The sequence below is a fragment of the Carassius carassius genome, unplaced genomic scaffold, assembly GCF_963082965.1.
Source record: "Carassius carassius unplaced genomic scaffold, fCarCar2.1 SCAFFOLD_61, whole genome shotgun sequence".
In the NCBI taxonomy this organism is placed as follows: Eukaryota; Metazoa; Chordata; class Actinopteri; order Cypriniformes; family Cyprinidae; genus Carassius; species Carassius carassius.
The window spans coordinates 739579-752397 of record NW_026775074.1 but is presented as its reverse complement, the minus strand read 5'-3'; the positions used below and the strand labels follow the sequence as shown (position 1 = coordinate 752397).

The window sequence follows — 12819 nt, the reverse complement described above, 5'->3', positions numbered from 1 at the left end:
GCAGTCATTGTGTGAATATAATGGTCAAATGGACAAATAATGGGTTCGTGGGACCCGGGTTGGGGGTCCGATGGGGGTCCGCATCGGTTCCGTGGTCATTCTGTAACTTTAAAGGTCAAATGGACAAATATAGGTTTCGTGGGCAAAAAAATCGTACACCCCCCATTCGGGTAAATGCCACTGTTTTAAACCTGAGGTGTACTGCTCCGTGCGCCACCCTGTGGAGAAGTGCTGAATGGCATGTAGGGGCCTCAAATTTGGGTGGGCTTCCGCGGGGCCCCTCGGGGGTCCAGATCCTCCTGCGCCGGTCAGGGGTCTCCCGTGGGCCGGCAGACATCGACGCCGCGTCCGTCAAAATTTTTTGGGGTCAGCGCGCAGGTCCCCTTAACCCACGTACACGAGCCCTCAAACTTATACCTGAATGGACGCTCCAAAAAAAAAAGGACTTTCTGGAGAAGTCAAGACGTGACATCCCTAGGAGCTTGCCATTCACCTCTTTAAAACAAAAGTGCACGCTGTGGTGCCTCCGCACGCCGGCACGGGCAGCCGACATGATGGAGGCACCAACAGCCTAGAAACTTAAAACAACAATAAATACAATAATAAATAACCAAATAAATAATTAAAAGACCTTACCTTAAAACGTGTTGGAGCCCGAAGCAGCAGAGTTCAATGTACCTCTCGAAGTTGTGTGACTCAAGATATAAAAAGATCTCGAGTCAGGAAACCTCCAAGAGGCGATCGCAGTCTAAACCGTCTGACAAGGTACGTGATCTTAGCCAAAAGGCCGAGAAGCGATGCCGCTAAGACGCAGCGGGGAGGAAGCCGGACACGGCGATGCCCATCTCGGCTTTGGTAAGTCTGGGGGACCTAAAAACGCTGGGGGATGGTAGTACCCTCCCCTGTGTGCAACGTCACCGGGCCTCGTCACTCTCGGCCTGACGCTGGCACTGCAGCGACGGAAAGTACGGCATCGCTCGTAACTCCCAAACGGTTCGTCACAGAGCCACGTGCCTTATGTCATGGGAATCCTTGGCTCGAGCCGAACCAGACGCAGGTCTCAGATTGGCTCGTCGCTCTGACAGAATTTTCGTGTATTTGGGATTTTGTCAAAAACCTTCTTTTGCAACCTAGCGCCAGGTATTTGGCCCAGTCCCACCCAAAGCAGCACAGAAAGCTTCTCTGGAGTCTGTCTGTCAATAATCATCCCAAAAAAGTGGAAATTTCCATTCACCTTGGCGAGGGGACCTCAAAACGTGCTAAGGTGGCTTGTCCGAGATGGCTCGAATGGCTATAACTCCAGGAAGGAATGAGATCCCTTCACCCAAATCGGCACACCTGTGCAGGGGCTCAGTCAGAGGCCAGGTGAAAAAGGGCGCTGCGACAGGCCACTCGGTGGCGCTGTAAGCGACAACAAAATTAATACCAATTGAAAAAGGACAATCAAACAACATGGAGACAGCTACAGCTAGGCTGCAGTCAGTCCAATCGACTTTCAAAGTAAGGTCTGTGCTATATTCGAACTGAACCACCCACCAAGGTCCGATTTTTCAAGAGCGTAACTGACTTTGTTTCACAGGCGCACAACACATACCTCGCATGTGATAGAACTCCCCATTCTGAAATGCAAAAAAAAAAAAACCTGGAAAAAACCTCTTCTCCTTTGTTTCACCAACAATTTCAGGGGAGAGCGCGAACGCAGTCCCCCACTACCATAAATTATGCAGTCGAGATTCCCGCATTTGGGGAATTCGCAGGGGTCAGCATGGCCGGAGTGCAATGGCCAAGCCTCGCCCTGGGTGAACCGCCTTCTTGATCATGGTGTATCCCTTGCCAGGTAAGTATGAAGGCCCAGGCGATCAGCCAGAGGTATGATTTGCGTCTCTACCGTCCACACCAATGGTTAGCCCCCCTCCAGGAAAGGAAGGACGGGTGCCTTCCGTTACTGGCCTGGAAACTGCCAAGCTCATGGGCCGGTGCTTCCCAACGCCGGTTTTAGATGACTCTCTTTAACCAAACACACCTGATTCGATGCATCACCTCGTCTGTGAAAGACCTCAGGTGGGTGCATCGTTCGTGGAAGAGTCCAAGACCCCAGGAGGGCGCATCAGGAAAAAAGTTCGCAATACACCACAGCATGGCAGATCTCATTCCTTGTTCTGCTATTCGACACAATAAACGGCAATCCCCAAAAAGGGAAAGCACACCGTTCCTGGAGACACTGCAATACCAGGCCGATGCTTGGAGTGGACGGAGCAAGCCCCGGCTCCAGCTCCATGATCTAAAAATCCATTTAATATGTAGTCCCCGGATGGGGGACGTATCAGATATTAAACTGATAAGAACAGATTTTTTTTCTTTCGAAAAAGTTTTATTGTCAACAGTTACATTTTTTCCATTTGCATTTTTACTTTCACACACATTTTTCTTTTCAAGCACACATTAAAACAAGCCATATTATATATAATAAATACACATGGTAAAATGAAAGAAACAATCATTGTTAAAAAACATTTGATTAAAACCACAGTGTTTTGCTTGTTTTTAAAAGTCCATATTTGAGGTGTGTTTAAAAGGTGTGATCGGTTTCAAAAGTAAAATACAAATTTAAAAAAGCAAACAAGCCTCATATGCATGTTAATAAAACCAATTTCATTGATAAAACACCATAAAAACCAATTTATTGGATAAAAACCAATAAAAAAAACCATCTGTTGTGCAAGACCGGGGGTGAGTCCTCATCAAGTCGGTCTTCACCCCACTCTCCAGAACAGGGACATGAGATGCTACTTTACGGGCTCAGCGGAGATCCCCTCTCCTCCGGCCCGCTGGCCCGCTGTTCCCATAGCCAGAATGGTTAGGGTGCATCTACGGGCAGCCAGGGTCGGTGCCTGCCGGGACCCTCTCTGTGCGACCCCGGCCCCCCCGTCCGAATATCGTCGTCCGGTACCCCTGCAGCCTTGATGTTACCTTTAGCTCGCATGCATGGAGGGTTACCGTAACGCGCTTCCCCACCAGCAGGTTTCTGGTGGCCCAGATGGCATCCTTGATGACGTTGAGGGTGAGCCAGAGCGAGGTAAATTTCTGTGCCGTCAAGTCCTTCAAGCCCCGGCCCATGCCAAGGATGGCGAGCTGGTACCCGAACTGGGCCCCACCTGCTGGTAGGCATGGGAAATACACGGGGAGCCGGTCTTGGCCCACAGGTCCCGCGCAGTGCTGCAGTCCCAGAGCAGGTGGTGGGCGGTTTCCGGGGAATTGCAGCCGGACCGAGGGCAGATGGGGTTTTTGGCCATGCCTCTGGAGTGCATAACCGCCCTGACCGGGAGGATCTCATGAGCCACCATCCACGATAAGTCCTTGTGCCTGTTCTGGAGAGCAGGGTGAGCCGCATTCCGCCAAACTTGTTTGGCCTCACTTAGTGTGAGGCCCGGAACTGGACTCACCGGCTTCCGGTCCTGCACAACAGAAATGAGAGACTTGTGTTTAGTTAAATGGTGACATCTTCACTCTCTAAAAGGTATTTCTTTAAAAACTTTTTTATAAAACTGTAGTCTTTAGGCAAGTTAAAAGACACTGGGGTTTTCAAATCTACTGGTAAAATTTTCTAAGTTCTTAGGTAAGACCCCATCCAAAATCGCGCCATTGCAGCCGTCTTGTTTTCTTTGGATGGGGTCATGGCATAACTGATGTGCAAGGCGGTGAAGCGGCTGCCTAAAAACAGGTGGGGGTCTGGGAGGCCTTTTCCAACGTTCTCTGGCCTTTTCTTGACTGTCTCCCTCTTCAGGCACTCCCACTTGGACCCCCACAGGAAGTAAAACACCGCCCTCTCCAGTTTCACCAGGAACCACCGAGGGGGGCTAAAAACAGAACAGACAAGTAAAATCAGAGGTAAAATCACATATTTAAAAATAAAAATTTTACCTTCAATCGTCAACTGTCTTAGTCCCCAAAACCCTAGTCTTTTCCTAACTTTCCCTAGCAAGTCAGTCCAGTTTTCCCGTCCTCCACCCTCTTTATCAAATTTTACACCTAAAATTTTAAAGTCCTCCTGTGTCCACGTCCCCCCACGGCCCGAAGAGCTGGGCCTCAGACTTGTTTCTATTGAGTTTGGCGCCCGAGGCCCGACCGTACCAGTCAGTCAAGTCCAGTGCTCTTCGTATAGATAAAATGTCCGTGGTTAAAAGAGTAAAATCGTCCATGTATAAGGCACAAGTCGCTGTCAGTCCACCCGTCCCAGGAACGTCCAGTCCTTTGACCCATTTATCCTTTCTCAAGATCTGTGCCAGTGGCTCGATACAAGCCACATACAGGAGAGGAGATAAAGGACATCCCTGATGGACACCACTGTGTATGTTCACAGTTTTGGAAAGATGCCCGTTTACAAGGAATTTGCTGACTAGTCCCTTGTACAGCAGTCCCACCCAGGCTACAAACCTCTTTGTTGGAAAACCCATTTTTTGCAGTACCTGAAAAAGGTACTGGTGCGAGACTCGGTCAAATGCTTTTTCAAAGTCTAAATTTAGGACTACTAGCCGAATATTTCTGTCTCTCGCATAACAGATGGCGTCTCTGATCAGTACTAGGCTGTCTGTTATCTTTCTTCCGGGCACAGAACAAGCTTGATCCGGGTGAATCACGTCCTCTAAAGCCGTTGACATGCGTGTTGCTAAAATTTTGCTAAAAAGTTTATAATCAAAATTTAAAAGTGTTATGGGTCTCCAGTTTTTTAAGTCAGTCCGGTCACCTTTTTTGTGAAGTAAAGAAACTATCCCTATTCTAAAACTGTCTGGAAGTATGTCGAGGGTCTCAAACTCTTTAAAAACTGTCAAAAGCTCTTGTCCTAAAATGTCCCAAAATGTTAGATAAAACTCTAGGGGAAGTCCATCCACTCCTGGGGACTTCCCCTTCTTAAAACCTCCAAGTGCTTTTTGGATTTCTAAGATGTTAAAATCTTGGGTTAAAATCTCATTTTGACAGTCAACCCTTTCCTCAATAAAATTTAAAACTTCTTTTGCAGTGTCAAAGTGTACCTTTTTAAAACTATATAATGCCCCATAAAATTTTTCCACATCCTCTAAAATCTCTTTTGTTGTGTTAACCTCCCTATCCCCTGTTTTAACCCTGGTTAACCCCCCACCCCTTGTTATTATTTTCTTAAAAAAATATCTGGTACACTTTTCGCCTTTTTCTATTTCTCTCTCTTTACTTCTTAAAAGGACCCCTTTACTTTTTATATTGGCTAAAACTGACATTTCTTTTTTTACTTCCTGAATTTCGTCGATAAAATCAAAACCATTATTTAAAAGATTAAAATACCTTTGTAGTCTTTTCTGCAACCCCAACATGCGTTTCTTTTCCCTACTCTTCTTTTCTTTCCCTATCTTTCTAAAAAACTGTCTTGTCCGGTCCTTTACCATCTCCCACCACTGTGCACGTGTATCGTAAAAGTCTTGGAGGGTCTGCCATTGGCTGAACTGTTCCCTATATTCTAAAACTATATCCTTGTCTTCCAACAGGGAACAGTTCAGCTTCCACAGCCCTCCCCCTACCGTCACACCCATGGGCAGTGAAAGGGTGCAAGACAGCATTATGTGATCAGAGAAAAAGAGGGGGGTTAATGTAGCATCGGTCGGCGGGCAGTCCCTTGTAAAAACGTAGTCGATTCGAGAGGCTTTGGTACTATCACCACTGAACCAGGTGAAGCCCTCCTCTCTTTGATGCAAAATTTTAAAACAGTCGACTAAATTAAAATCTCTGACTAAACCCTGCAATAACACCGACGTTTTGTCCACTCTAAAATCCTCCCCTACCCTTTTCCTGTCTGTTTTGGATAAAACACAATTAAAATCCCCTGCTACCATTAGGGGGGCCCTACCTAGCATGTGGGGTTGCAAGTCTTCTAAAAGCTCATATCTTTCATTCTTTTCCGTAAAACCATATACATTAAGAACATTAAAATCCCTGTCTAAAAAGGTCAGATTTACTAAAAGTGCCCGGCCTTGCCTCACCACAGTGCTGCCCTTCACCAAGATGTTAGGATTATTAATTAAAACCGCAACTCCGTCATTTTTGTTAAAATTTGATCCGCTCCATATGGAGGCTCCTGCGGACCATAGCTCCTCCATTTTCTTGTACCTAGTTAAAAAGGGCAGAGAACACTCTTGTAATAAAAACAAATCTGACTTAAAAGATTTTAAAAGGGACAAAATACTCTGTGCTCTAATGGTGGACCTCACACTTCTTACATTGATAGTAGAGATGGTGAGGGCCATGAGCAGTAGGGTTAAAAAGGTATAAGACATTTAAAACAGAAGACAGTAAAAAGACTACAAAGATACGATTAAAATCATGTTATATCTTGTTGCATTTGCCTTTCCTTTTCCTCAGACGAGCTGGGATCAGGAGGGCAAATGCCTGTCGCTTCAGAGGCCACAGAGGAAACCTCTTGTGCCTCTTTTGGCGACGATGCTGTTAGCTTAATGTGCAAAAAGGATACCTCATTAGGGGACTCTAGGGGCCACATGCGCTCCAGATCTACCGAATCGATACTATCAAGCTTATATGCTGCCCTAGATTTTTTCTCCTCCGTTACAATCAGAGGAGACCCCGCAGGTCTTTTTTGCACCTGAGCGTTAGGGAGTGAACACTCTGTCTCACTCCCGGTAGATTCCTGCACCCCATCCGAAACTGTTACTAGTGAGGAATTGGTTTTTTCCTCACTTTCCTCTCCTTCCATGACCATTTCCTGTTCCGTTGCCTCCGCCCCTGTGGCCGTCCCACTTTCTCCTTCCTGCCCAATCCCTGAGGCCGGCTGGGAATTTGAAATTCCCGCCAAAACCTCAGGGACCGCCTCCTCTTTCCTTTGTTCATTCGTTTGTTGCCCATGTGGGGCGGCCATTTTGAGCTTGTTGGCAAAACTTTTAGGGCAGTCTCTGTAGAGGTGGTTTGTTTCTCCACAAAGATTGCACCGTCTGAAATTGGTACAATAATCAAACTGTGACCAATTTCTCTACACTTCCCACATACTAACTCTTGGCATGCTTCAGCGAGATGACCAAACCTGCAACCCTTCCTGCAGAGTTTGGTATGTAGCCTCTGCTCTCTCCGAGCACAATCATGGAAGGCAGATGTTTCAGGCCCTGGTAGCCCCCAGCGTCTTCCCATTGTTTAATGGGAATTCGCCAGGAGCATGTCCAAATGCCATCTTCATCTAACACTTTGACAGGCTGGCCTCGAACAGTGCAAAATCTACCCAACCAAACATAAATATCATCTCCAGTCACTGTTTCATTGAACATCCTTACAATCACAGTTTTAAGTGTGTTATCAGAAAGTTTCTCGACAGTGAACATGGAGAACTGGGCTTTAACTGAATCAAACCTTTGCCAAAAGTCATTAAGCAGGGAAGCAGTTTTAAAACTGACATCAAATCCTTTGTTCAAGGGCAGAGTCATCAAACAATTCAGGTCGTCAGATCTAAAAGCTAAGGTCTTTTGGATCAGCTATACGGGACATTCCAAGGAGCTTCCCCTCAACCTGCCTGAATAAAAAACGCACGCTGTGGTGCCTCCGCACGCCGGCACGGGCAGCCGACATGGTGGAGGCACCAACAGCCTAAAAACTTAAAACAACAATAAATACAATAATAAATAACCAAATAAATAATTAAAAGACCTTACCTTAAAACTTGTTTTAGCCCGAAGCAGCAGAGTTCAATGTACCTCTCGAAGTTGTGTGACTCAAGATATAAAAAGATCTCTAGTCAGGAAACCTCCAAGAGGCGATCGCAGTCTCAACCGTCCGACAAGATATGTGATCTTAGCCAAAAGGCCGTGAAGCGATGCCGCTAAGACGCAGCGGGGAGGAAGCCGGACACGGCGATGCCCATCTCGGCTTTGGTAAGTCTGGGGGACCTAAAAACGCTGGGGGATGGTAGTACCCTCCCCTGTCTGCAACGTCACCGGGCCTCGTCACGCTCGGCCTGACGCTGGCACTGCAGCGACGGAAAGTACGGCATCGCTCGTAATTCCCAAGCGGTTCGTCGCAGAGCCACGTGCCTTATGTCATGGGAATCCTTGGCTCGAGCCGAACCAGATGCAGGTCTCAGATTGGCTCGTCGCTCTGACGGAATTTTCGGGTATTTGGGATTTTGTCGAAAACCTTCTTTTGCAACCTAGCGCCAGGTATTTGGCCCAGTCCCACCCAAAGCAGCACAGAAAGCTTCTTTGGAGTCTGCCTGTCAATAATCATCCCAAAAAAGTGGAAATTTCCATTCACCTTGGCGAGGGGACCTCAAAACGTGCTAAGGTGGCGTGTCCGAGATGGCTCGAATGGCTATAACTCCAGGAAGGAATGAGATCCCTTCACCCAAATCGGCACACCTGTGCAGGGGCTCAGTCAGAGGCCAGGTGAAAAAGGGCGCTGCGACAGGCCACTCGGTGGCACTGTAAGCGACAACAAAATTAATACCAATTGAAAAAGGACAACCAAACAACATGGAGACAGCTACAGCTAGGCTGCAGTCAGTCCAATCGACTTTCAAAGTAAGGTCTGTGCTATATTCGAACTGAACCACCCACCAGGGTCCGATTTTTCAAGAGCGTAACTGACTTTGTTTCACAGGCGCACAACACATACCTCGCATGTGACAGAACTCCCCATTCTGAAACGCAAAAAAAAACGCAAAACGCAAAAAAAACCTCTTCTGCTTTGTTTCACCAACAATTTCAGGGGAGAGCGCGAACGCAGTCCCCCACTACCATAAATTATGCAGTCGAGATTCCCGCATTTGGGGAATTCGCAGGGGTCAGCATGGCCGGAGTGCAATGGGCAAGCCTCGCCCTGGGTGAACCGCCTTCTTGATCATGGTGTCTCCCCTGCCAGGTAAGTATGAAGGCCCAGGCGGTCAGCCAGAGGTATGATTTGCGTCTCTACCGTCCACACCAACGGTTAGCCCCCCTCCAGGAAAGGAAGGATGGGTGCCTTCCGTTACTGGCCTGGAAACTGCCAAGCTCATGGGCCGGGGCTTCCCAACGCCGGTTTTAGATGACTCTCTTTAACCAAACACACCTGATTCGGTGCATCACCTCGTCTGTGAAAGACCTCAGGTGGGTGCATCGTTCGTGGAAGAGTCCAAGACCCCAGGAGGGCGCATCAGGAAAAAAGTTCGCAATACACCACTGCATGGCAGATCTCATTCCTTGTTGCAAATACAGTTGCTATTAAATGAAAAGTGAGATACGCACCACATGTGGTGCACATGTGTGCCAAAATTCAACGCTCATTTTTATGCAAATTCTACAGTATTATGGGATAAAACTTACAAAAATGGATTCCTCTGAGTGCCCTGAGTACAGTACAACTGTTTTCTCTAGGCCTCATAAAAAAATTTCTTCCGACTTCCACCCCCTCGAGCTGCCTTTTCTAGCCAGGGAGCGTGCACCCTGGCCGGCATGGATGAGTAGGTACGAGGGGGGTGGACGGTACTATTTTTTTGCTAAATTCGGGGGATCCCTAGGGGTCGAGGGGCCTACCGTATGCGACCATCCTCGAGTTCCTGGGTGGTCCAGTTCCTGAGTTATAATGGTTCAAATTCCACATTTTGGGGGGCCGTAACTCGGACCCCCGGTGTCATAGGGACATGGGGCTAGTGTCGTCGGATAGAGCTCCCAAAGGTCTAATTTTGACCAGAGTTTGGTGTTTTTTCCCTTCTCTTTGGGTGAGTTATGGCCGGTCAAATTTTGGGACTTTTTGCATTTGCGGGCCCGTATCTCTGGCCCCCGGGGTCTATCGACTTGTGGGAGGTGGGTTCAGAGAGGGCCCTTTGAGGGCTATCAAGTCACCGAGTTTCAAGTCGCTAGGTCTCTTCCTTCCATTTGACTATCAAAAATGTGGGGGGCCATAAATTCGCCCCCCGGGGTGTTATGGATGGGGGGACAGCGGTGTTCGGTAGGCCTTCTGGAGGTCTTACTCCGTCCTGAGTTTGGTGCAGTTTGGCCCCGTTTTGGCCGTTTTGACCCCCGGGGTCATAGGGACATGGGGCTAGTGTCGTCGGATAGACGGCCCCCTGGTCTGACGTTTTTCTATGCATATTTCTACAGTATAATGGGATAAAACTTACTAAAATGGATTCCCTGAGTGCCCTGAGTACAGTACAAGTGTTTTCTCTAGGCCTCATAAAAAAAATTTTCTTCCGACTTCCACCCCCCTCAAGCTGCCTTCTCTAGCCGGGGAGGGTGCACCCTGGCCGGCATGGATGAGTAGGTGCGAGGGGGGTGGATGTCATTAGTCATTAGACTAGAAAATGAATGGGAAATAGACTGGTAAGGGACCAAGGTAATTTACAGTTTATTAGACTAAAAGTGGAATGACAAATAGACTGGTAAGTGACCAAGAAAATAGTTCCATTTGTAGTTTCTTAGACTAGAGGTGGTATGAAAAATAGACTGGTAACTGAATCAAGGAAATAGTCATATTTGTAGTTTATCAGACTAGAAAATGAATGAGAAATAGACTGGTAGGTGACCAAGGAAATAGTACTATTTGTAGTTTATTAGACTAGAAGTTGAATGAGAAATAGACTGGTAAGTGATCCAAGGGAATAGTCCCATTTGTAGTTTATTAGACTAGAAAAAGAATGGAAAATAGACTGGTGAGTGAATCAAAGGAATAGTCAAATTTGTAGTTTATTAAACTAGAAGTGTAATGAGAAATAGACTGCAAATTGTGCTCTCTAATGTATTAGACTCAAAGTTGTATTAACAGACTACAAATGGGACCTAAAAAGTTATGTAAGTAACCAATGCTTGGGCAGTGTCCCTTGCATTCATCCTTTTGCTATTCATCCTTTAGTGTTTTAACAAAAGTAGATATGGCTTTGGACGACTGTCCCTTGTGCTTTCGTGGCTATAATCAGCTAAGCCAACACCTTCGTGTCTTTCACAAGGTGCGGAATGTGAAGGAGCGCAAGCTTCTCCTATCCATTGCTTCTGGGAGAGCTTCTCACGGCGGTACCGGCAGCTGAGGAAGCGGTCAAATCCCACCCCCTCTAGGCAGGTTGCACGGGCAACACATAGTCTGCTATCGGCCCTCAACAGCCCTGGGGAGGAGGAGTGCTCAGAGTCGCAGGTTGACAGACTAGATGAAGAGCCAGCCACCAGGCCTGAGGCAGAGCCAGCCACAGGACCCGAGGAGGAGGTCGCCGGGCCTTCAAAGAAGGCCCACTCCTCCGATGCACCATACCCCTTTCCGGACCACGTGCCAGCCCTAAGTGAGTATGACACTTGTCACTTTGATAACACCATACAATAACTTTCATTAATAAATCTCCTATTTGTAGATTATTAGACTAGAAGTTACCTGAGAAATAGACTGGTAAGTGAACCAAGGAAATAATCTCATTTGTTGTTCATTAGACTAGAAGTTGAATTAGAAATAGACTGGTAAGTGAACCAAGGAAATAGCCCCATTTATAGTTTGTTAGACTACAAGAGAAATGAGAAATAGACTGATAAGTGACGAAGGAAATAGTACCATTTGTAGTTTATTAGACTAGAAAATTAAAGTAATATAATTATACATATACACACACATATTATGTATGTATATATATATATATATATATATATATATATATATATATATATATATATATATATATATATGTATAATATAGTTTATTATATATTTAATTTAATTTAATTTAATATAATAATAATAATAATAATGTTTGTTAGTGTTTACCTCTATGTTATCGACCTGACTCACCTGGTCCTTCTCTTGTGCTTTCTTTTTGCAGATCAGCTCATTGAGGAGTCCAGGGCCCACTGGGAGGGCATCAACCCCACTCCGAAATTAATAAATAATGTGTCCTCAAAGATTTTTAGAATAAAATTTTTTATTTCATATATGTCAGCTGGCCAGACCAATCAGGCCAGCTTGATGTTTTTGGACAACAGGGCAAAGGTCCGGTCCTGGCTGTCTTTTTTAAGGAAATGCAACATTACAGAGCCAACTGTGCACCATTACCTAAAAAATGTGGCACAGTTCCTCAAATATCTTAATGAGACCCAGCCGCCCACATGCCGGCTCTCCCGTGTGGCTTTCATTGGGATTAGGAGGGAAATCCAGAACTTGACCCGCCCAGTAAAGCGCAGCGTGGCAGTCCACGAGCTGGCTGTAAAACAAGCCAAGGAGGCCCGCCTGATCCCTAAAGCCACACTGCGAGCTTGCCGGGACTCTGCCAAAAAAATTATTCCTGAGATTCTGGATAAGTTTTTGAATCCTTTCTCCTCTCATTATTTGGCGATCAATGTGATCCTTTATGCTTCTCTTTTTTTCTGTGAAGATCGTCTGAAGACTAGTCCTGAGAAAAAGGACCAATGGTCTTTTTATGGACACCTCACCACTTACTGGGCCAGCATTTATGGTCACCGTGGAGGGGTGTTCCAAAATTTAACAATTAAAGAGGTGGAGGATGCCCGTGCGACATCTACAGATGGCCACTTTGTCATTAATGTGAGTGGTTCTCTCTCTCTCTGTCTCTTGTTGTCCACATGGTTTTCTTTAAAATAAAACTCAGCTTATGCCACTTCTCACTGTTTCTAAAGATATCAGCCCACAAGACCAACCAGGCCTTTGGTGCAGCCCAGCTGGCCCTGGACCAGGAGGAGTATGGGTGGCTTGAGGAATTCCTTTCACCCCGGTCCAACTTGGTAGGGGGACGAGTTGCAAACTACTTCTTCTTTACCTCAAAGGCCAGCTCCTGCAAAAACTTGAACAAGTATTTTCAGGATGCGTGGGCGAGCATGGGGTTACCAG

The 12819-nt window shown here is 46.5% G+C and overlaps 2 non-coding genes and 1 pseudogene across 2 annotated transcripts; all 3 read right to left on the bottom strand.

Annotated features, from left to right (window-relative positions):
• Positions 1-1681: 1681 nt before the first annotated feature.
• On the bottom strand, positions 1682-1845 carry LOC132134622 (U1 spliceosomal RNA). Its single transcript, XR_009429677.1, has one exon. It is a non-coding gene; the product is annotated as a U1 spliceosomal RNA (small nuclear RNA).
• A 351-nt stretch (positions 1846-2196) lies between these two features.
• Positions 2197-2373, bottom strand: LOC132134682 (U2 spliceosomal RNA; annotated as a pseudogene).
• A 6354-nt stretch (positions 2374-8727) lies between these two features.
• Positions 8728-8891, bottom strand: LOC132134742 (U1 spliceosomal RNA). The gene has a single exon (XR_009429737.1). It is a non-coding gene; the product is annotated as a U1 spliceosomal RNA (small nuclear RNA).
• Between the last annotated feature and the right edge of the window lie 3928 nt (positions 8892-12819).